This window comes from Pezoporus occidentalis, unplaced genomic scaffold (genome assembly GCF_034315485.1).
Source record: "Pezoporus occidentalis ecotype Australia unplaced genomic scaffold, CSIRO_AGI_Poc_V1 ctg54, whole genome shotgun sequence".
Taxonomy (NCBI): domain Eukaryota; kingdom Metazoa; phylum Chordata; class Aves; order Psittaciformes; family Psittacidae; genus Pezoporus; species Pezoporus occidentalis.
Window position 1 is genome coordinate 4,677,814 of NW_026915877.1, and position 21,220 is coordinate 4,699,033.

At 42.5% G+C, this 21,220-nt stretch overlaps 1 protein-coding gene across 1 annotated transcript in view; it reads left to right on the forward strand.

Annotated features, from left to right (window-relative positions):
• Positions 1-21,220, forward strand: part of KCNJ3 (potassium inwardly rectifying channel subfamily J member 3) — a 53,113-nt gene that overhangs the window by 11,691 nt on the left and 20,202 nt on the right. The gene's annotated exons all lie outside the window — the stretch shown is intronic.

Genomic DNA, 21,220 nt, shown 5'->3' on the forward strand with positions numbered 1-21,220 from the left:
TTTCAGAATCTGAAGATGGTTATGATTCATAAGGGTAATTGGTAACCATTTAGGATTATTTTTGATATATATTCAACCCCTCCATTATTATGATAACATATAATTTTGAAGAACACTCAAAGCATTTATTTTCAAAAACTATTGTCCTGATTTCACATTATTGTGATGGAGGATTTTAAGCTCGGTTGTCAGCAAACCTTCACGATGGTGTTCATGGGGAGAACAGGTTTTGACTGTTATGTTAGATTCCCCTTCTGGGGCTTTACCTCTGCATGCATTTAGGAGCATGTAGCTTTTTACAATTGCTGTATTATCCTGTGACTTACTGATAAGCTGCTGAAATGGCTGAAAAAACTTGAACAGTTAATAAGAACCTGAAATATACAGAAACCTGGCAGGAATGGTATATGCATCCATTTTCGAAACTCATTAAATGATATTTTGGAAAACTTTTAAGATCATTTTCTGATTAAAGAAATCAAACAGCCTGCCAGGCTTTCTAATTAAATAAATAGTGATGAAATCAAAGGCATATTCCACTGTTCTTTTAAAAATGTGAATAGCTTGAATTATGTAACTGTGGGTCTCCACGGAAAGATTTCCCTCAGAAACAGATGCAGGGGAACGATTTCAGAACTAAAACAACTTGAGTGAATAAAGAACTGTAATACAAATCTGAAGACTGCTGTGATATAGATAATTTCTATAGCCATTTAAAGATGTTTCTCCTATGTGTTATTCTCGTGGTCGCTTAGCTTTAAAGAAAGCTCAGTACAAATTTAGCACCTTTAAAGGTAGAACGTATAGTTGTTCTATTTTTATCTTACCATATGTATTTTGGGTGGGGTGTGGGGTGTGTGCAAATGTTGGCAAAGTGTTGTGGGCAGGGGACAAAAGGGAGGGAAAATACTCTGGAGTTAGTGGAGGAGCTAACCAGAATCAAAATATTGCATCAATCAATGGTTGGTACAGTTCATGAATTATACCTAGGTTCATCTTCTTCCTCTCCTTCACTGTCTTACTAGCTTTTGTGACGAGGTCACAAAAGCTAGTAAGGTGTTCAGACAATCTCATTGTATTGACAGGGCAGAAATTTGGATAGAGAGGTAGAGTGAGGAACGCAAAGGTCCAGCACAGACTCTTGCAGCATCGTGTGTACTGGTGTTGCTTGACCTTGGATGGGCCCTTGCTCACTCTGGATTTGCTGCCTGCATGAGAATGGCAGAAAGCCACCTCTAGCTTGGGTTTGATGGAGCATGGACCTGCACATGTGGTGTAGACCTCTTCATTATGTTCTCTGGCAAAGAATGAGAGAGTCCTGGCCTTCTGCATTGGTGGGAGGGGGCCAGAGTCTTGGGAAACCCAAGCCAGCTTTCACAAGGAATAACTCAGTGACTGAATTTGCTTAGAAACCATCACTCTGAACCACTTCTCTGCAAAATATCACCGATTTGAAACATCACTGAGTTTGGAAGGGACCTCCGGAGGTCATCTGGTCCAACTCCACTAGTTAAGCCGGGCCACCTAGACCTGGTTACTGAAGACGATGTCTAGACAGCTTTTGAATATGAGTTGAGACATCAATAAGGTGTGTTAGATGGGAAGTGACAGCAAAAAAATAATTCAGGAGTTCTGCGTCATGAAAGTGGCTTTTTTTCTTTCTCTTTTTTTTTTCTAAGTGTAACCTAAAAATGATACAAAACTGATTTAAAAATCTTGTGGTTTTAGCAGTTCAGCAAATCTTTTTCCAGTGCTGCCATTATAGAAAATATCTGTTAGTGGAAAAAAACAGTATTTGGTGGTCAAGGAGGCAAACATGCTTGTCGCTAAGTGATCATGTGCTGAAATTTGGACCTTCATGGCTCAGATACCTGCTGCCCCTCCTGCAGCTGCTACTCAGGTGCAGCACAGCCAAAGGGCCCAGCTGGACCAAAAAAGGGAAAAAAAAACCCACCCCATTTTTAAATGCTAATGAAAATATAGCAAATGTGTAGTGGTTTATGTGCTGGTTCTAAGGAGGCACAACTGGGAGTGAACAGTTTTGGTAACTACAACCCTTATATAACTTGCAGCCGTTGAAATTTGGGTAACACATCCTTCCTCCTGCATAAGACAGCAGTTTCCCACAGTACTGAGCTTCAATGCAGAAAGCTTTTGTGGATCTTTCTCCTTTCTCCCCCTGAGATCTCTTTGGAGATATATGAGAGAAAAATGATAGCAGTTTTAAGCTGGAGCTCGGCAGGAGCTTTCCCTTCACCATATATATAATCTGAATAACTGGTGATTCATCAGAAGTCATGTCTTTGCAAAAAATACTTGTTCGCGCTTAATCAAACAGAATACATTCTCCTTGAGCACTTCTTGTGCTGATCTTGTGCCGTGTGTGCTGGCACAGACGGGCCTTGTAGCATCAGTCTGCTCATGTAGATCAATATTTTCCTTGAATAAGTATTGGAGGGCTAAGCAAGAGCTAGTAATCTCTGGGAGAGTGACATGTGCAATGATTGAGAAAACTCAGAAGCACTAAAACTTGATCTCTGATACAAATCTGTGCCATGCCTCCAGGAAATCAAATGTATCTAAAGAGGAAAATATGAATACCAGATTCCCTGAGAGCATGGGAACTCTGTCCCTGCTGCAGCTGGAGCCGTGTGGGTTGGGTTATGGGGTGCTGGGGGACAGGATCTCCCTGGTGGGGCTGGGGAATGGTGTTCACACATGCCAAGCTCTGGCAGGTTGAAGGTGTTGTGTGAGTGCTGTTTGGAAAAGTGTGGAAGATGAAGTGCTTGAATTTCTCACGGAACAAAAGCAATGTGGTTGTGAGGAGTGTTGCTTTCTCATGCTGCAGTGACAGGCAGGGAATGCTTCACTCCTGTAAACTCACCAGTGGGCAGGGATGTGGAGCCACTGCTTGCTAAATATAGACCAAAGTGCTCCTCTCTGAGAAATTCATGAGCGATTAAGGAAACTACAGTGCTCAGATTGTTTTGTTTCTCATCTATTGTTTTTCTAGTTAATAAGCATAAATTGGAGGTTTTCATTTTATTCATCCTCTTACCATCACTGCCTCTTCAAATGAGTTTTATAAATGATTTAGTGATTATTTTGTATTTCTGGACAGAAAAAGGCTCTGGCAGTAGCCCTGGTATTGGAGTCACAAGGATGCTGTTGTGGATCTGTGAGAAGATCGGCTTGAAGACCTGTTCAACTCACGTACGCGTATGGGTTGTGCCAGGATCTGAATTTGAGCCACCATGAATCTGAGGGACATTCTGTTTAGCCAAATGTGGAAGTGGAGCATGACATATCTTAAATAAGAATGTTCCTTCAAAATAACTTGAACAAAGACTGAAACTACTAGTCTGAGAATGGCTATTTTTATCTTAGTTCAGGAAACATTTTAAATGGTGAGGCACTGGAACAGGTTTCCCAAAGAAATGGTAAATGCTTCATCCCTGGCAGTGTTCAAAGCCAGGTTAGACAGAGCCTTGGGCAACATGGTCTCTAGTGTGAGCATAATTTCAGTGACTGGTTTTGCCATGTCGGTATTTTCTAGAATAGCTCATTCCATGGTATTTCAGTATGGGATTGTCCTCAGATCTCCATTTAGTACCAAGCAGTTTCGCCCTGAGAAGAGGAGCTCCTCCTGGGCTGAGCGCTAAATTTATTCTAATTTAATTCAAGCCTGTTCCTGTTGCTGTATTTGTGCAGAACAAGTATGTGTCAGGAGCTGTAAATCCCAGTGCCCAGGATTCTGGGGTGTTGACTCCCCAGTGGGACTTGAGGGGGGACAACTCAACCCCTTTGGTCCTGGACAGCCCCTGAAATCCCAGGTGAGGTCAGTGTAAAGGCTGGAGGCATTTTCTGAGTGGCAGTGCTGCAGGAGGGACCACCCTGGAGATCAGGCTGGGGTTTCCAGCAATGATGTCGCCTTACAGGGAATTTAATGGGAAATAAGTGGAAAATCTTCACTTTTCTATTGATGAAGCAAATGTATTCCTGCTGCGAAGAGCTGCACTTTTTAGCCATTTACTCATATATTGCATCTGCATTATTTTTTCCTCTAGTTTGTTAATAGTATTGAAAAATAAACTATAAAAATAGTATTCTTGCAGGCAGTCAAGTTCCCTCCTACTCAGCAGCTCTATTCCTCTGCCTCAGAAGGAAATTAAGTCCATTTGACCTGATTTGCTCTGACAAATCTATTTTGGCCCTTGCTTACAACCTTGTTGTCTTCTAGCTGATGAAAATTGTTTGATTACTTTGTGCAGTGTTTTTCCGTGATTTGAAGTTGGCCTGATGGGGTATAACTACCCATCCCCTGCCTTCCCCTTCTCCAGCATCATGGGCTCTGCCTTCACCGTTGTTCAGCTTCTGAGGCAGCGGAGGAGCAGAGGGGTGGCAAATCAGCAAAAGGATTTCATAATACGAAAGGGTGAAAAGCAAAACTGGAAATACCAATAGTTCCTGGGAAAGGCTTGCAGATGGTAGCCAGCTTGGTGAAGCCCTTTTAGCTTGACTTCAGTTTGTAAACCAGGATTAATTAGTATTCACTGATGCAAACCAAGGGGTTAGAGCAATTTGTACTTTGCAGTCTTCCTTTGTTTCACATAACCAGAAATGCTCATATTTTCCAAATTAAAAAATTCCTGCCTTTTATTGCTTGCTAATTCTGGACAGACACTGCTGAGCATCAGCATCCTTCAATCTTCATATGGCTTTTTTTGCTGTTAAATCTTATCTCTTATAAACCCAAAGATCTTTGCTTTTTTGCCTGAGAGGTCAGCTGTGAAGACACAAAGTGCTCATTACTGAGCGCTCCCTAGCAAGACCTAGTATTCAAATCCTAACTCATTCATGTAAATAAGCACAAACCTCTTCTTATCCTTCCACACAATTAGCTGTTTGAACATCTGTAGGAGCAAGAGGCTGTCCCAGGAAGGTCTTATAAAGTGACAGCAGTCAGATGAACCATTTCTTACCTTTTCTGTTCGGATGCATTTGGTCCTCGTAGATCAAGGTTTGTAATTTGCTGTTATCTTTGCAAGCATAGCTGTTGTAGCTTACAGTTTACATCATTCTGTTTGTCATAGTATATACACACAAATTTCAAGTAAACTGTCCTAATTCAGAAGGGCATGTGCAGGTGAGACCATACTCTGTGTTAGTTAGGCCCCCAGCCCTTTGGCATACAGCTGTACTATCATAATATTAGTAGGGTTTTCCTAAATTTAGCGTTCATACAATGACAAAGAGTGATCTGCCCACAGATATTGTAGGAGGGTTTGTGTCTGCGCTGCGTGGAGTTTCCTTAGGTTTTTCTTAGTCAAAGAGCTATCAATCAGGTAGCAGTTTTCTTTTAAGGGTATTAGAAGGACGTGATGGTGGAAAGGGGGAAGAAGGGAGCCTGACCTTCCAACACCTCCTACATTTGTTATGTGATTTCTCATTGCTACTGGGAAGAGTGATAGTGCCAATTTAATTTTAATATTAATGAGAAACTTCAGAAATACTCTTTAGGTGTTTCCAGGATGCATCTGAACTGTCAAAAATGCCCATGTATGCCCAAGAAGAAAATAAGTGGTTCTTCTCTATGTGCTTTGGTTATTAACAAGGACTTTCAATTCTCTTTAACTTTTGCCTAATCACTTATGTGGACATTTTAGTTCAGTAAAAATTTTATAGGTATTTTATTCTACATTGAAATTGCTGAAGTGACGGGTTTCAACTATTAGTCTAAGAGGCTCTTGCTGCTTTTTTATGCTTATAAGGTCATTCTGTTGGCTGATACTGGGCCAGATCATAGTGTGATAATGTAATATAATTAATATATCATATCAGTATATATGTAACATATGAATAAGTATGTAAGTATAGTAAATTCAGTACTGTAGAGAGGTAAATGAGGTGGTACCTCTGGCTGATGCACAAAGCTGTGGTCCGCAGCACATAGTGTATTTAGTGTATTTGGTATTGGCAGGTTGCAAAGGGATGCCATGTCCTAGTGGCAGCCTTTTAGCTGCTGGTGTGTGATTGCATGTGCATGTCTGTGCCATAGAAACAAAGAGCACGTGGAAGTAGAGGTGTAGGCCTCTATGGCCTCTCACCAAAAAGATGGGGTTTTTTTATGCATGTCAGTTATGTGAGTTGAAAGGTAGAGTGCAGAGGAAACCTATGCTTTTAAACATCTTGGTTAACCTCCAAGGTAGAAGGCTCTTGTGAAGGTCTGTTTCTTCCATTAGGTGCAGAAATACATTTTCTTTCTTGATTTCCAGCCAAGTCCCTTAAAACTTGTTCTGTTTTAGATTTTCCTCATAGCAAAACCTTGATATTGAAACTATACTAACTCACAGAAGTGTCAGGAAAGATTAAAAATGAGATTTAACACCCCACCCTCCCCACTGTTTCAAATGTTGCAGACATGCCAGTCCTGTCTGCATGTGCACTGCAGCGCAGGAGGGTGATGTTTGTTTGCTAGGACAGGGCCTGCCCATCTATCTACATGCTGTTTGCACCCAAGCAAACCCAGCATCTCTCATAACTACTCAGTCAAAATCAGGCCATGCCTTAGAGGCAGGGAAGGAATGCCCAGAGATACCTGAAGTTGCCACCTTCTTCTGAAGGGCCACCCACCCGCCCCTATTTTTAGCTTAGTGGGCGTGACTTGGTATGGTTGGGAAGGCATCAGATAAAGTCCCAAGACATTGGCAAGTGCTTTAAAATAATTTGAGTACTAGTGAGAATTCAGCTTCCAGGACTAAGTAGGAAAAAGATTTGTGGTGCCAGTAAAAGATAATTGCGTAGCATATTGTTAATAATGTCTCCAAACATATCGATAATGCACGTTGCATAAAGCACTCTGTGATATTTTCTGTATATAGAATTGTAGAATCATAGAATGGTTTGGTTTGGAAGGGACTTTAAAGATCACCTGGTCCCAACCCACCTTCAACTAAACCATGTAGCTCAGAGCCCTGTCCAACCTGTCCTTGAACAATGCCAGGGATGAGGCAGCCACAGCTTCTCTGGGCAACCTGTGCTAGGGCCTCACAAGGAAGAACTTGTTCCTCGTATCTAATTTAAATCTCCCCTCTGTCAGTTTAAAGCCATTCCCCCTTATCCTATCCCTACAGGCCCTTGCAAAAGTGCCTCTCCAGCTTTCCTGTATGTATCTTAATTTCTGCTTTAGGTAGAAATAGTTTATTTGGTGGAAAAATACATAGCTAGTGTCTAGAGTTTATTTCATTCTGGAGGAAAATAAAATATAAGTAGCTGCATTTCACCCTTTTTAAACTCAGCCTAAGCTGCTCCCAACCTAGGCTCTTAAATGAAATGAGAAAAAAGGGGATGTGGGTCTTGCCCTTCAGGGCTGTTGCTTCCCTGTGGGAAGGATAGAGAGAAGAGTCCTCTGGGATGAAGAAGAAGGGGAGGAAAAGCAGGCAGGACTGTTTGAAAAGGCAGAAAGAATGAAATTAAATCCATTAAACTTAGTTAAGGTGAAGAATTTTCCGCTGACTCTGTTCCCTGTTGAACTGCATTTTATTAATCATGGACTCGTCCTCGTTGCCCTTGAGAACCCATTCTGTATAGCCTTTTAGCTGGAACTCCCCAGGAGGATGGTGGAGCTTGGGTCATCCTTTATCTTGCAGTGCCTTTGCTGGGACAGTCCCGGCGAGGATGCTGGGCATCCCCTGGGTGAGTCATAGACTAAATGGATGGCCCACTGCCCATTTCTCTCTATCATCTGAGCTCAAATGAATCCCTAGAGCTGCCCTGTTCAAATAAGAACATGCTTCTCTTTGGGAGGGCAGGCAAGATCTGCAAGTGGGAAATAAAATCTGCATTCTACATATCCTGTATTAGTGTTTGGAATTCCATTTGGAAACTATTTCAGTGCTGGAAATGATGAGTGCTGATCATGGGGCTCACAGAATTAAAGTATGTCTTTGAGATACTTAGCTGGGAAAGAAAAATAATGAACCAGTGAGTGTTTCCTGATCGCTGCTGGGAAATAAAGAGAGATTTACTGTGGTGTCTCAGGAAACGAGTACTTTCTGTTTGCCACAAAAATCCTGTCTTTTAGGTTTAGATTGCAATTATTTTTTATGTTTAACAGTTGAGTTAGTTGTAAAATTTCCAAAGGCCGGTTGCACAAGGAGAAGGTTTGGAGTCAGCAGGTTAGTTGTGAGTGTGGTACTGAATGCAGTGTATGGTTTTTCTGTTTTAATGCACAGTGTTGTTTTTCACCATTAATTTCCTTCTCTGAAAAGAGAGCTTTGTTTGTGTTTGTGACCAAGGGAAGGTTTGTGTTTGGTATTTATATGCCTGCTGGTTTGATACCCTTTAAGATGTGTCCCAGATCATCCACCTTCTGCTAAGCATGGTTTTCAACACCAAATATTGTCTTTTTGACTTAGCACAATACTGCTCATTCAGTATTAACTTTCCCCCGAGTTCTCTGTTGTCTGAGATACCAGCTCACACAGCAAGCCAAGCAAAGGAAATGTTTTGCCGTGTCAGACAAATCTCGTTTTAAAAATCTGATGTTAATAAATTTGTTTTGTGCACCCTGTGAACACCTGTGCACTGTTTACATGTAAGCTAATGTGTCCCACAGGGGAGGAAACCCATCAAATTTTTGTTCCTGTTCGGTTCGTAATCTGAAAATACACTTACAACATGGAAATCAGTTGCTGCTTAATGCTGACATGAATCTGCTCACGCTGTGTGCAGGGCAGGGTGTATGCATCCTCTGCTTGCACATGTGGACATCTTCTCAGGCTGCAAAGCAGTTTTCGAGTTCTTCTCCCCAGATGTGCACCTGCTGAGGCAGGGGATGTGCAGCAGGCTTGCTTCCTCCTGCATATTCACAGCTCCTGCTGCAGCTGCTGCCCTATGTTTCCTGCAGTGCTGAGCTTCCTCGAGCAGAAGGACATTCAGACGCTGCTCACCACAGCGGGGAAGATGTTACATGTGCATTTTGCCCTTTTAAAACAATCGTAAATGTTCCTGGGGTGACAGGCACAAGCTGCATCACAGTTTGCTGGGGTTTTCCATTCTGTAAATCTGCAGAAGGCTGGGGAGCAATGGCAAATTTAGGCTATACTCAAAAAATCAACTTAGCGTAAATCAAGTAGTTGAAAGATAAATACCTGTCACTCAAATTGTAGAATATTAATTTTTCTTCCTTTACATGGAATAGAAATGATAAAGAAATGAATGCTGAGAATGAAGTTTTTAGTAAAATGAATAAATCATTGTTCCTTGAAATAGCATGTGCAGTTTTCTGTTTCAATAGTGCGCCTTTAGGCAACTGGTTTGAAACCATTTGCAATTCATCTGCCCAGTTGGTACGCTGGACTGGAGTGACATTTTGCATTGCTTCCCAGGGATTATTCTGGGTTTTTTGACTGCAAGCCTGTCACAAAGCAGTCTGTTCTGATGTGCTTTGTTTAGCCCAGCTGTAGTGTGGGAGTGGTAGTTGTTTCGTTCCTCACCCCATAGGCAGGGAGACTGCTGCTGGCACTCAATGCAATTTATTGCTGCTGATGCTTGGTGGCAGGGCAATGACTCAGGGTGGTACCCAACACACATCAAGGGTGTGTTTAGGATGCATGGTCAAGTGGAGGCATAGTACCATTGGTAGCGGGTTCATATTTCCTAGAGTTAATTTATTAGAAAGAGGATAATGTAATTCAGGGGAATTAGGAGAATATGATAAAGTGGATGTTTGACACTAAGACTGAGGTTCCTTTCTTCATACTGCCGAATATTTTAGTGTAATTATGAATTATTTACTCATAGTTTTAGATATTCCTTAAAAGTACTGTGTGTAGTGAACTTATTAAAACTTATTAAACTTATTAAATGTAGTGTTTTGTGTCCCACGTCACATAGATGTCATTTGAGGCATAATGGTTGCACTTACCTGGAGTTACAATCTCTTTATTACTACATTGTTTGTTTCTTTGCTTGTTTCATGTAAAAAAACCCTCCAGAGCTAGGTGTCCTGGTGTGTTTTCTGCATGGAGAACAGCTCTCCAAAAGCCCATGATTGGTTTCTGCACCACTATGCTACCTCTCCTGGGAGGCAGGGTCTGTTACAGCCTTCAGTGACAACATTGCAGTTCTGTCTGCCTGCCCTGTATGAGGCTCCGGCACAACCTCCCATGCTTGGGGGTTTCTGATGGTTTGCTGGGGCTGTAGGAGGTGGTGATGCTTGAGGGTTGCTTGACTCTGTTGAACATCTTGTGCCAGGCAGGGGGTGTTGGGTGCTGCTCCTGGTGTCCCACCAGGACCCATACAAAGACTCCTTTCCTAAGCAATGGCCTGCAGAAATGAGCCTGAACCTTCCCTGTTCTCTTGGCTTTGCCATACATAAAAGATGCTGTGTCTTCTTCCTTTTTTATTTTTTTAAGCCATTGGCTTTGACAACAAGGCTAGACCTGTTGGTGTCCTCATGGCAGCAAGTGGTGCATGTTTTTCTCTTTTTCTCTCCAAAACTTGGTGAGGAAAAAAAAAGGAAATATCTTCCCTTTTGAGGCATTCTTTACTGTCAGAGGGGTGAGGCCCTGGCACAGACTGCCCAGAGAAGCTGTGGCTGCCCCATCCCTGGCAGTGTTCAAGGCCAGATTGGACGAGGCTTTGAGCAGCCTGGTCTAGTGGAAGGTGTCCCTGCCCGTGGAAGGTGTCCCTGCCCATGGCAGGTGGGTTGGAACTGGATGAGCTTTAAGGTCCTTTCCAACCCAAACCGTTCTGTGATTCTGTGATATCCAGCTCAGTGTATTTTGAAAGGGAAATCCCAGAGGCCAGTGCCTGTGGGATGGCTTGTGGGTCATCTCAGCCTCAGGGATGCCCAGGGTTTGGGTCAGAGCTTGAAGCATCAGGAAATGTGTTTTCTCCTTCAGACCTGGAAGAAGTGGTGAATCAAAGGAGGAAATGGAAGCTGCCACATTCTGTGGCAAGTAAAGTGTATTGGCAGTCCTGCCAACACGGGGAATTTGTGTTTAACTGAATGCTGAACCCCTTGGTAATACTGGGAGCTTAGTAATCCTTACTTACTTTCTTTACATTTATAAAGACCTACATGGACTTTCCTTTTGCAGATTAATATGTGTTTGTCTTGGTTTTTACATAGCTTGGGGGGGGGGGGGGCAAGAATGTTTTTTGTTTTGTTTTGTTTGGTTTTTTTTTTACAGTTTCTTCCATTTTTTCTTCTTTTTTATGTTGTTTTTTTTTTCTAGTTTCTTGTTTTGTTTTCCTCCCCCCCCCATTTTTTCTTAATTTTTTTCCTTCTGTTTTTTATTTTTGTAACTTTTCTCTTTCCTCTTTTGTTTCTTTTCCTTTTTTTTTCATATTTTTCATATTTTCTTCCTCCTGCCCCCCCCCCCCCTTTTTTTTTTTTGTTTTCCCCTTTGCCTTACAGCTTAATACACGGTATTCTTGATTTTTGCACAGCTGGGTAGGGGGCAGAAATGTTTTTTTTCCTGCGCTCCGTCACATTTCTGTAATCGGGAGGGAGCAGGTTTTCCTCAGAAGGTGTTCAAGCTATGCTGAGAAAACACTTTTGTGGCAGTGGCCGATATTTCTTAGGCAAAGATGGGGTCTCTGATCCCCAGGCTGCTGTGGAGCAGCGAAGTGAGGGGGAGTGCTTGGCTTTGAAGAGAGTGTTTTGTCTGTTGTACTGAAGTCTTAGCTATTATTTTTATGTGAGAAATGATTTCCTCTTGTTAATTAACATGTCAGATCAACTGGCCATTCAGACTCCATCTGGATTGTTACCCTCAATAAATTATTAATGATATTGTCAGTATTTTTTATCAGCAGCCAATTGATACCTCCCAAGTATTGTTTATTTATAGTTTAAATTATATTCAGCAGGGTACCTGCCTCTGGCAGATGTTCTGTCTGCTCAAAATGTGAAAAAAATGCCCAGTTGGCTTCTCCATGGATACCTGTTACTTGTCCTGGATACCTTAATGCTCACTATTCTTTATTTAGAGCACTGCACAACGGGGGCAGGGTTACTAAACATTTCAGCTCCCATTAGGTTGTTCCCAGGTGTTTCCTCATGTACTTGGTCACCTAAGGGATAATGAGTTTCAATCGAAGAAAAAAAACATATTAAATACCCCTGAAACCTCTCCTATCTGTATTCCGCAAGCCCTAGAAGAGGCACTTCTAATATAATTTCTGTGCTCAGAGTGCTAAAGGGCACTTATTTTTTTCTAAGCAGCTTATCCGGGGTTTGCTTGCTCTGAAGTAATGTGATTTACTGTGCTGTTCAGATGGGCTGAGGTGCTGCTGGGATGTGTGCAGGGGTGGCAGGTGTGGATGGCAAACTGCTTTTAATGCTGACAACTACAAATAGTGTTTACGGCAAAGCTCCCCATCAGCAACCTGCCTGCTAGATTTGTTGTCAGTGCAGAGGTTGCTTGTCAAGCCAAAGCTTGTAATCACCAAGCAAAAGGAGTGTTTAGATGAAATCTTAGTTGCACTAGAAGTAGCAGTGCCCTGGTTCTGCTGACAACACAGGCATCCGGATGAGGAGGGATGCAGTGCCCTCAGCACTGGTCCACTAAATACGGTTATTTTGAGAGACCATAGTTTGAAGCTTCTTCCCCAAAACCTCTCTGTGAAGGTTTGTGTGGGGAGTGGCACAGATAGCTCTCTGAAGGTGGCACTCCTTACTGGAGGTGGAAAACTGGTTTAACCATAGTATTGCATTTCCAAATGGCTTAAATGGCTTTATGGTGCAGTCATTGTCATCACAAAGCACCAATGCTTGTTTATTGCAAAAGACTTCATTGGCACATCATCTTGACTTCTTCCTTGTGATGAACTCTGTTTCTTTTGCTTTTTGGAAGTTTGAAACCTAAGGGACTCTATGGGGAGCATGCAGGGAGCAGGGTGTGTACTTGCAGAGAGCATCCAATCATCAGTAATATCCCAAAGCAAATCGGCCTTACCCAAACAGTTGCTCGCAGCAAACTGTAACTGGGTTACAAAATGTGGGGTTCATTTACAGAGGAAGAACCTCAGGAAAGGTTTGCTCTTTCATCCACAGGCAGAAGGACAATTTGCAGCCTACTGCTGCTGCTTCCTACTGGCTGCAGGGCTCATGTGGTTTTAATGGGTGACATAAAAAAGTTACAGTTTCTGCTTAAAACCTTTGTACATGTCTGCTTTGGTTTCATTTGTCAAGCAAAGGTGAGTTTTAAACAAAAGAAGACAGCTGTTTTAGCTGTGTGTGTTAACAAAATCAGACCTTCACTACTTTTAACTACCTCGATGATGAAATTGTTTGGCAGGAAGAAGGGGAAAAAGCCTGTCGTGGGTGAAATGCTGTTATGTTTCAGGAGAGTCATCCAAAATGTACATCCAAAGACCATAATTAGGAGCTTCTGAATCTAATGGAGGGGAAACCTGTGCTCAGCCTGAAAACAGCCCAGAAGCTCTTCGAGTGCTGTGGGCTGTGGGTAGAGCCCTTCAGGCTAGGGTTGGGCTGACAGGAGCAGCCTGCAGGCACTGTCTTTATGGGGGCTGGCTGGGGGCCTGCTTGTGGTGGGCTCTGGCACCCTCCCTTTAGGGGCTGTTCCTTCTGCATCCCTTCCCTGCTCTATTGGCTTGGCTGTGTGGGGTTTGGAGAGAGCAGCTAGGGAAGCCAGAGATGAGGAGGACAGCCCATGTGCCCTGCCCTGGGATGGGACATACTACTCCTGGACTGCAGGCTATACTAGAAATAAGAGGTCCTGAGAAAACTTGCCTTTATGATTATCTACAGTGGCAGCACTTTTGATCTGTCCTGCTTCTGGCATATCACATTAAAGTGAGCAGAAGAGTTTAGGGTCGGCTGGATTCATAGGGGTGCAAAGAATTTTTTTATCTGTGTATGTCATCACAGTATTAGTAGCAGATGCTGGGGATCTTGAGAACCGCTTCCTTCTTCGTTTGTATTATTTATTACAGATTAATCATTCCCCCCCCCCCCCCCCCCCCCCATATTTATTAGCTCTCTGTGGGTCTTCAACATATCACTTGTGCTGTAGATTAATAAATCATACCCCCCACACACTGTGAACCCGCAGTGCCCAGGTAAGGTACTACTGTGGGGAGGGGAACACCACACACCAGGCTGCCAGCCCTGACTTTGACAGAACTGTCAAACCTAGTACCAGAAAGCACATTTACCCTCTTCTTTCAGTAAATTCTTATTTTCTGAATCAAGGTTAGGAACTTTCATTCCTGTTGGGAGATCTGCGTATTCACGGGCTCTCTTCATCCCTGGTAGGGTCACAAGAGTACTTCAGCTATAATGCTCTGCTTCTAGTTATTTATAACTTCCCAGTCAATTACCTTCTAGGACTGGATTTTCTTCATGCTTGGTCTTTGCTTGGAGGAAAATATATTTTCACAAGTTGGTAGACAAAAAAATATTTGCATTCGGTGGATTATGGATTTGTGGTGCAGAGCTGCACATTCCCTGGCCAGTACATACAGCTCTCTTGGTAGGCGGGAAGTGGAAAGGCAGCAGAAGAGGTAGAATTAACATTGCTAAGAGATTTATTTTTTTCCTTAATCTGACCTGATTTCAGTCTCCTGTCACATATGACTTGATAAAAAGTTTCTTAATTGCCTGAGGATCTCTAAATACTGAGAGGCATTTCATATCATGAAGCACAATTTCCGGTGTATTTCTGTGGCAAGATGTTTAGGAGTTCATGGAATTCATCTCGGAAGTTCCAGAAAAATTCAGTTTTCTTAAAAGGAAATTGTCTGATATCTAACAATTTATTTCTTAGTGGAAGTTGAGAAGAGCCTTGCGTATTGTTTGGTATTCAGTGTCCACAGTGTAGCTGCTTTTTGACAGGAATTATTGTTTTGAATTACTTATGTGAAGAAAATACACTATGGGACCTTTGTGTGCCCTGCTTGGCGCACATTGCTGCTGGCAAGTGATTTATTAAGGGTCTTTATGCAATATATTGGTTTTTAAGAAATAAATATGCAATGTGCCATGCTGTTCCTAAGGTGATGCATGACTGTAGGGCCTTCAGAGCAGTATTTGATCATTGTACTGTAACTGCTGTTGCATTCACAAACAGCAGTGAATACAGTAGTCAGGTTAGGTGCCTGGTTGTATGTTAGATGTGTGTTCTCTTTGAGGCCATGGTCTTCCTTGAGCCCCAGAATGTGGACAGTGGGGGTTACTTTCTGCCTTGTAGCAGTGGGAAGCCAGTCTGCTTACACAGCCTGCCTGTTCCCTGGAATGGACATGTCTCCAGGATGCTTATTTGACACTGAAGTATTTCAAAACAGATAAAAAGTCAACATTTTGGGGATTTGAGCAACCTGGTCTAATGGAAGGTGTCCCTGCCCATGGGTGATCTTTAAGGTCCCTTCCAACTCAAACCATTCTACGACTCTACAATTCTATGTATTATTTGCATTTATTTCTTTTTATCAGCCCTTACAAATGTCATTGTCCAGAGCTCCTTAGACAGGTCTGTGCTATAAAGCCTCAGGATTGATGATACTGAGCTTTTCTTTGCAAAGGGTGCCTGGACTTAATGCTTAAGCTATCGGTATATGTGCTTGGAAATAGGATAACCAGACACGGTATTGGTATTTTGTGTGTCAGGGAGCGCTACTTTCATGTAAGGACACAAAATTCATTGCCAGTGTTGAGGCATCTTGGTCATACAATCGTTCCTTGAATCTTTATCATTAGTGACAAAACATGGGCATGAGGAGTCTTTCTAGGAAAGAAATTGAATAAATCTCTAACAACAGAAAGTATTTTAACATAATGGGTAGGGCACATGTATAAAACAAATCCAGAAGCTGAATAAACAACAGATGATTTCCAGCCCAGGACTGCATGCTGTCCACCAGTTTCACACCGATAACGCACTGAGCCAGCTTTAATCTCACAAACAATAAATCTCTGGATAAACAGACTTCATAGACTGTTTTACTGCCTTGTGGCAGAATTGCTTGTTTCTTGTGGGTTTTTGTTCTGCCAGCTCCAAATGTGCTTGCAAAATTTGTATTTTCAAGAAACATTCTGCAGAAACAGAAAGTCAACTACTTGACATAGTTAAGACAAAGAAAAAAAAACAAACCCCCCAAAAAGCTGTGTATGATATGCATTAAATACCACTAGCAATCACACGGATGCATGTGTTGATGACAGGACATTCATCAAGAGGTGTGACATGCGCTGAGGTTTTTGCAGCCCAGTGAAAGCACAGGGAACATCCACAAGGGTGCAGATCTGCTGGCTCTCCCCATAGCACCACCATGGGATTCCTGCATGCTGTATGGGGGGTGCAGCGACTCTGTGTCCTGCTCAGCTGTGGGGGAAATACACCTAAATGTACTGAGGGCTACCAGGGGAGGGTGATTAGCAACCTTCACTTTTTAATATACATTGTCTTTAGTCAGCTCTGCCCCTGCAGAGCCAGCGTGCTTCTGCCAACTTAAAGTAAAAATGGAATTAATGTCCTATGGTTGAGCTAAGCAAATGATGTAAAAATCCTACTTACCTATTAAAAAGGCAAAGGTTTAAAAAAGTAATCACCCCTTTAAGTCATTCACCCTAATGGGCTCCCCCAGCACAGGCACAGAAGCAGTTATTTTTGTCAGAGAGGTGGTACTGTGAACTTCAGAGAGGGCATTGGGTTGGTGGCCAAGTACATAGCAGTCAGGGCTGTAAGATACCTGAAAAATGGTCAGAATGTCCAGGAAGGACAAGTGCTGCCCTGCCCGGCTGCTTTTAGCTTGTGTCTGGAGCTGGCCTGGGGGGGCTCACTTTTTGGGTAAACCTCTGGACAAGAGATGCTGTAGTTGCATTTATCATTGCTGCAGTGGGAGTTAGTGTCTGCGTCCCTTCCACAGGCTGAGAATGGATTTATGGAATATTTGTGGGAGTGAGGACTTGAAGGTGCTGTGGAGTCCCATGGCTTCTCCAACGTGAGTCAGGTAGACCAGTCCTGTTGGGAATCGCCATGTGTTTATTTCAGGCAGGTCTAAGGAAAGGTCAAACATAAATGCAGAAATAAACATAGTAAAAATGAGCTGGCCTCTTGGAACAGCAATTTTTCTGATAAGATTTTCTCTGCTCCCCATTAAGACATGGATCTGTGTCTGTAGTAGGATGATTCAGGACAAGGCTGAGCACTCCCATCTCCTGCATAAATAACTGAGGACACAGCGTGACTAATTGTTTGTGATTAAGGACATGTGTACACCATGTCCGACGAGGCTGTGCTGTGTTAAGGTCCTTCAATCATTCTACCAATTGCTGTTAGCCATTTCATAGTTTTGTGTTCTGAAGTGGCTTCTCCAGCAAGCCCCACGATGCTTTCCCTCCCTTCTGCAGTGTTTTTGGTGTAGGGAGGATGTGGGTTTCTGGCTGTTTTTGGCTTCTGGGGTGCTTTTGGGATGAGAGTGAGTAAGAGTTGGAATAACTTTAAAGTTAAAATTATGACCTCAGGGTGTAGGAAGGTGCAAGGGTAATAAAGATGGTGCCTGGACAGAGCTGTGAACCAGCAATCAACTGCTGCATTTGGTGCTAAATTTGGTTTCCTTTCCATATTGAGAGCTTCAGACTGATGTTCTCAGCCCATCAACTGCCTGGGCTCTTTCTCCTGGTCATCCCCCTTTCACCTTTGCTCCTGGAGCTGTAATTTTAGTTCCTCCGTTAAAAACCATGTCTGCAGAAGTTCACAGCTGCAGTGATAAATGCTATAGCAGCACCAGAAGTGCAAGATCTCTAATTTAGGAATCATTACCCCAGATAAGAAGGCAATAAAGAGGCCAGAATGGGTCCAGTGGTAATCCAGCTGCAGGGTGTGTCTGCAACCATGGTGAGCCTGAGAGGCTCTGGCTCCGCACCCTTTCATCATGCTTAACGTGCTTTGTGAAGTTTCTGTGTGTAATCAAAGGAATATAGAAACACACAAAGTAATTACCGAAAATTAACAAGTTACATGATATGTAAACGGATTTTTGTTCTGTGTTTTGTTATTCCTATGGCTAATGATATGAGAGGGAAGGCTTTAATTTCAAATACTCCCAAGTTTTTAAGAGGTGAGTGACCAGCAGCAGAAGATTGGGTGTCCCACTGAATTCTGCCCAGTTACTGATTTAGGCAAAGAATATCCAATGAAGCTGTTTGTTTGAGGGTACCCTGGGGCCATGGAGTAGTTAATTGTTAGTTAGTAGGTAGCTGGTGTCATCCTCTGAATTCCTCTCTCTCAGAGTTTTGCTGCCAGGTTGAAGCTTGAATGTGCCGATAAGTATTTTGCTGATGAAGGGAGAAAACGTTATAGGAAAGAGAAATGAATTAGGAGAATATTTAGAACCAAAAGGGGGGCGGGAGGGGGGGAATAATACACAACTGAATTGCAAAAATATTTTTCTTAGCATAAATGTGCCCAGTTTTGGTGCGCAAAGAGCGTGCAGATTGCTGTGCTTCTGAAGTGGCTTGCTCTGGCAGTAGGATTTATTGTTCAAATAATATTACCATTACTCCTAATGGGAGATTGTTTCAAAGTGGTGCTATTGATGGTGTCATTTGGATATGAATTTTCTGGTTTCTCATGATAGCCTGCCTTTACCCTAGCTCACCTGTAAAAACACAACTTTTTTCTTCACCTCCTGTCTTTCCAGGAGAACAAAGTGGAGATTCATTCCTAAAGAAAAGCTGAAACCCTTGCTTCATACCAGGACTGTGTCAGGGCAATGTAGAAACAGCCTTTTGGCATCCAAGACAGTAATGTTTTCTAAGAATGATTATCTGTGCCTTAGATTTTAAAGCTGAAATATTCCAGGAAGATTTTCATGTCTGCTGGTGTTTTTAGCTTGTGGGTCAGAGTTTGGGCTGGTTCTCTGGGACCTGGGCATCAGGCTGGGATAAAGCGTTCAGTGGGGAATGGGGGTTGCTTTGCTGCCTCCATGTGCACAAGACACAGTTTGGAAGCTGGGAAGTGTAGGGATGTGAGATTTATTAGCATCTCCCAAAAGATGTGGGGCAGGTATAGGAAGGAGAGTCTCTGACGGCTTTTACTTTGTGGTGGCATGCAATTTGTCGTCATTGCCCCCAGGATTTCCCATTTAAATAGATTTTGCCCTCAGGGGTAAATACTTACAATGATCTTTCTGTGTCTAACTGTAGATGGAAGCTTGTATCTCCATCCCTTGGTGTGCATTATTACCAGGTCTTTTCCAGCAAACTGCATAACGCATTGCATAGAAACTATTCTTCAGCAATCCATGTTCACCCACAAGTTGCTCTTTGAAATACTAATTTACATGAGTTCCTTTTGTGAAAAAAACGTTGTGGCAAGTTGGGCAGAGTTGGTTGCTTCCATTATTTTATGTAACAGGCAAAGAGCCAGACTGAGATTTATGCAGGGATGTGTCTTCTCAATAGTCTGTTGGAAGTTTCTGGAGACAGTTTGAGCACACTAAGCTATGACAGCAGTAAACTGTGAGCATCCTTTGAGGTTTTGGGTTTCCTGCCCTCACTTCAGTACTTGTGGCAATACATGGCAAGGGGTGCTGGGGTGATGCTACACCATGCTTGAGGGGTGAGTGTAGGTGCCATGCCACTGGGTGACCCATGGCTGGGCTCGTAGTTTCCTTGAACAGATTTCACCTGCCTTTCCCTTAATCTCAATGTTGCTGAACATTCTGTCTTGCCATGACCAAGCCAAGTGTATCTCACAGATTTTGCTTCTGAGACAGGTTCTCAGAATTAGGTTTTTTTTTATTTCTTAGTTCCTTGTCTCCAGTTTGTCACCTTCCATGTAAAACAGAATTTGCTCCCAAGTATTTTGTGTCTCAAAATGGCAATTTCAGCTCTTGGAGATGCTGATATCTAGAATATAGAAACTTCACTGGAACCTGTGTGTCCTTTCGCCCTGGGGTGCCTGTGAGCTGGCCATCATGTTACAGCCATCAGGGTCTGAGTACCGGATAGAAAGCAGACCCTAGAGGCTCCCTCTGACTATAGCTATCTTCCAAACGGCCCTTCAGGGCCATATTAATTATTCATTCTTTTTTGCCTTTTTATTTTGTAGCATGACACTTCACTTACATTAGCCGCAATCATCTAATGGGACGCAAACTGTGGTGCTAAGCATATTCACAGTGTTTCCTGGAGATCCTTTCCTCTTCCTCATTATGCTGCAGATGCATTAAATTCACACGGTACACAGTAATGGGGATGAAATTTCCCACAGTGGAACATTGCTGACTTAATGTTGCGTGATGAAATAGCCCAGATTTATATTTAATATTTTTTTTTTCAAGCAGCCATCGCAGTGCAAGATTTCTCTGCTTGTGGCTGTTTCTCTCAGTACTGCTCAGCAGCCAGATCTAGGCAGGTTTTTAAAGCTGTGGGAAATTCACATAACACTTTAGACTAAATACCACATACATAATAAAAAAAATCATATTTTTCTTTTTTTTTTTTCCTTTTTTTTTTAACCTGAAATAGTTTAAGCCTTTAAAACATATCCAGCGAACATGCCTTGAGATGTTGCTTGATCCATGATGCCCATCTTTGCATTCTGTGATTGTGTGTATATATTACCAATGGGAACGTGTTACTAACAGTAGCATTAAGGTAAATTATATTCTCTGGGTGCTGTGGCTCAGGGGACCTGCTCCAAGGGGAGGAGAAGCTCCTGCAGAAGGCTGAGCTCACGTTGTAATTAATTCATCAGTGAAACTCTCTGGAATCAAAGCTCTGTTCTGAGAGAGGCTTCTAATTGAGAGTAAATGGCTCATTAGCGTTGAACAGATCAACCTGAGAACATCAGTAAACACAAACAGAATAATTAGGGACTTTCAGGTAGTGTAATAATGCTTCTCTGGCTGCTGGGATTGCTCCTTGTGAATACTGAGGTGGGTAGGGTGCAGGTGCTCGCTTTGGAAAAGATGGATTTTGGGGGCTTGAGTTGTGCTGTGTTGATGTGCAGATAGGGTAAGATGGCCATCTTCTCCTACTTGAGTCTCTGCAGCTCTGCAATGGGCAGCTTCCCCCCTGCTGGATTCCAGGAAGGTACATGGAAATAATAGGCATGAGAACTTTAGGGGAAAAAAAAATATAAAATGAGCAGCAGCAGCTGCTATACAGAAAATTAATTTTTTTTTTAAATATATATATGTAAGAAAAATATTAAAATGTGAGATAGTTTGTTGTTGATAA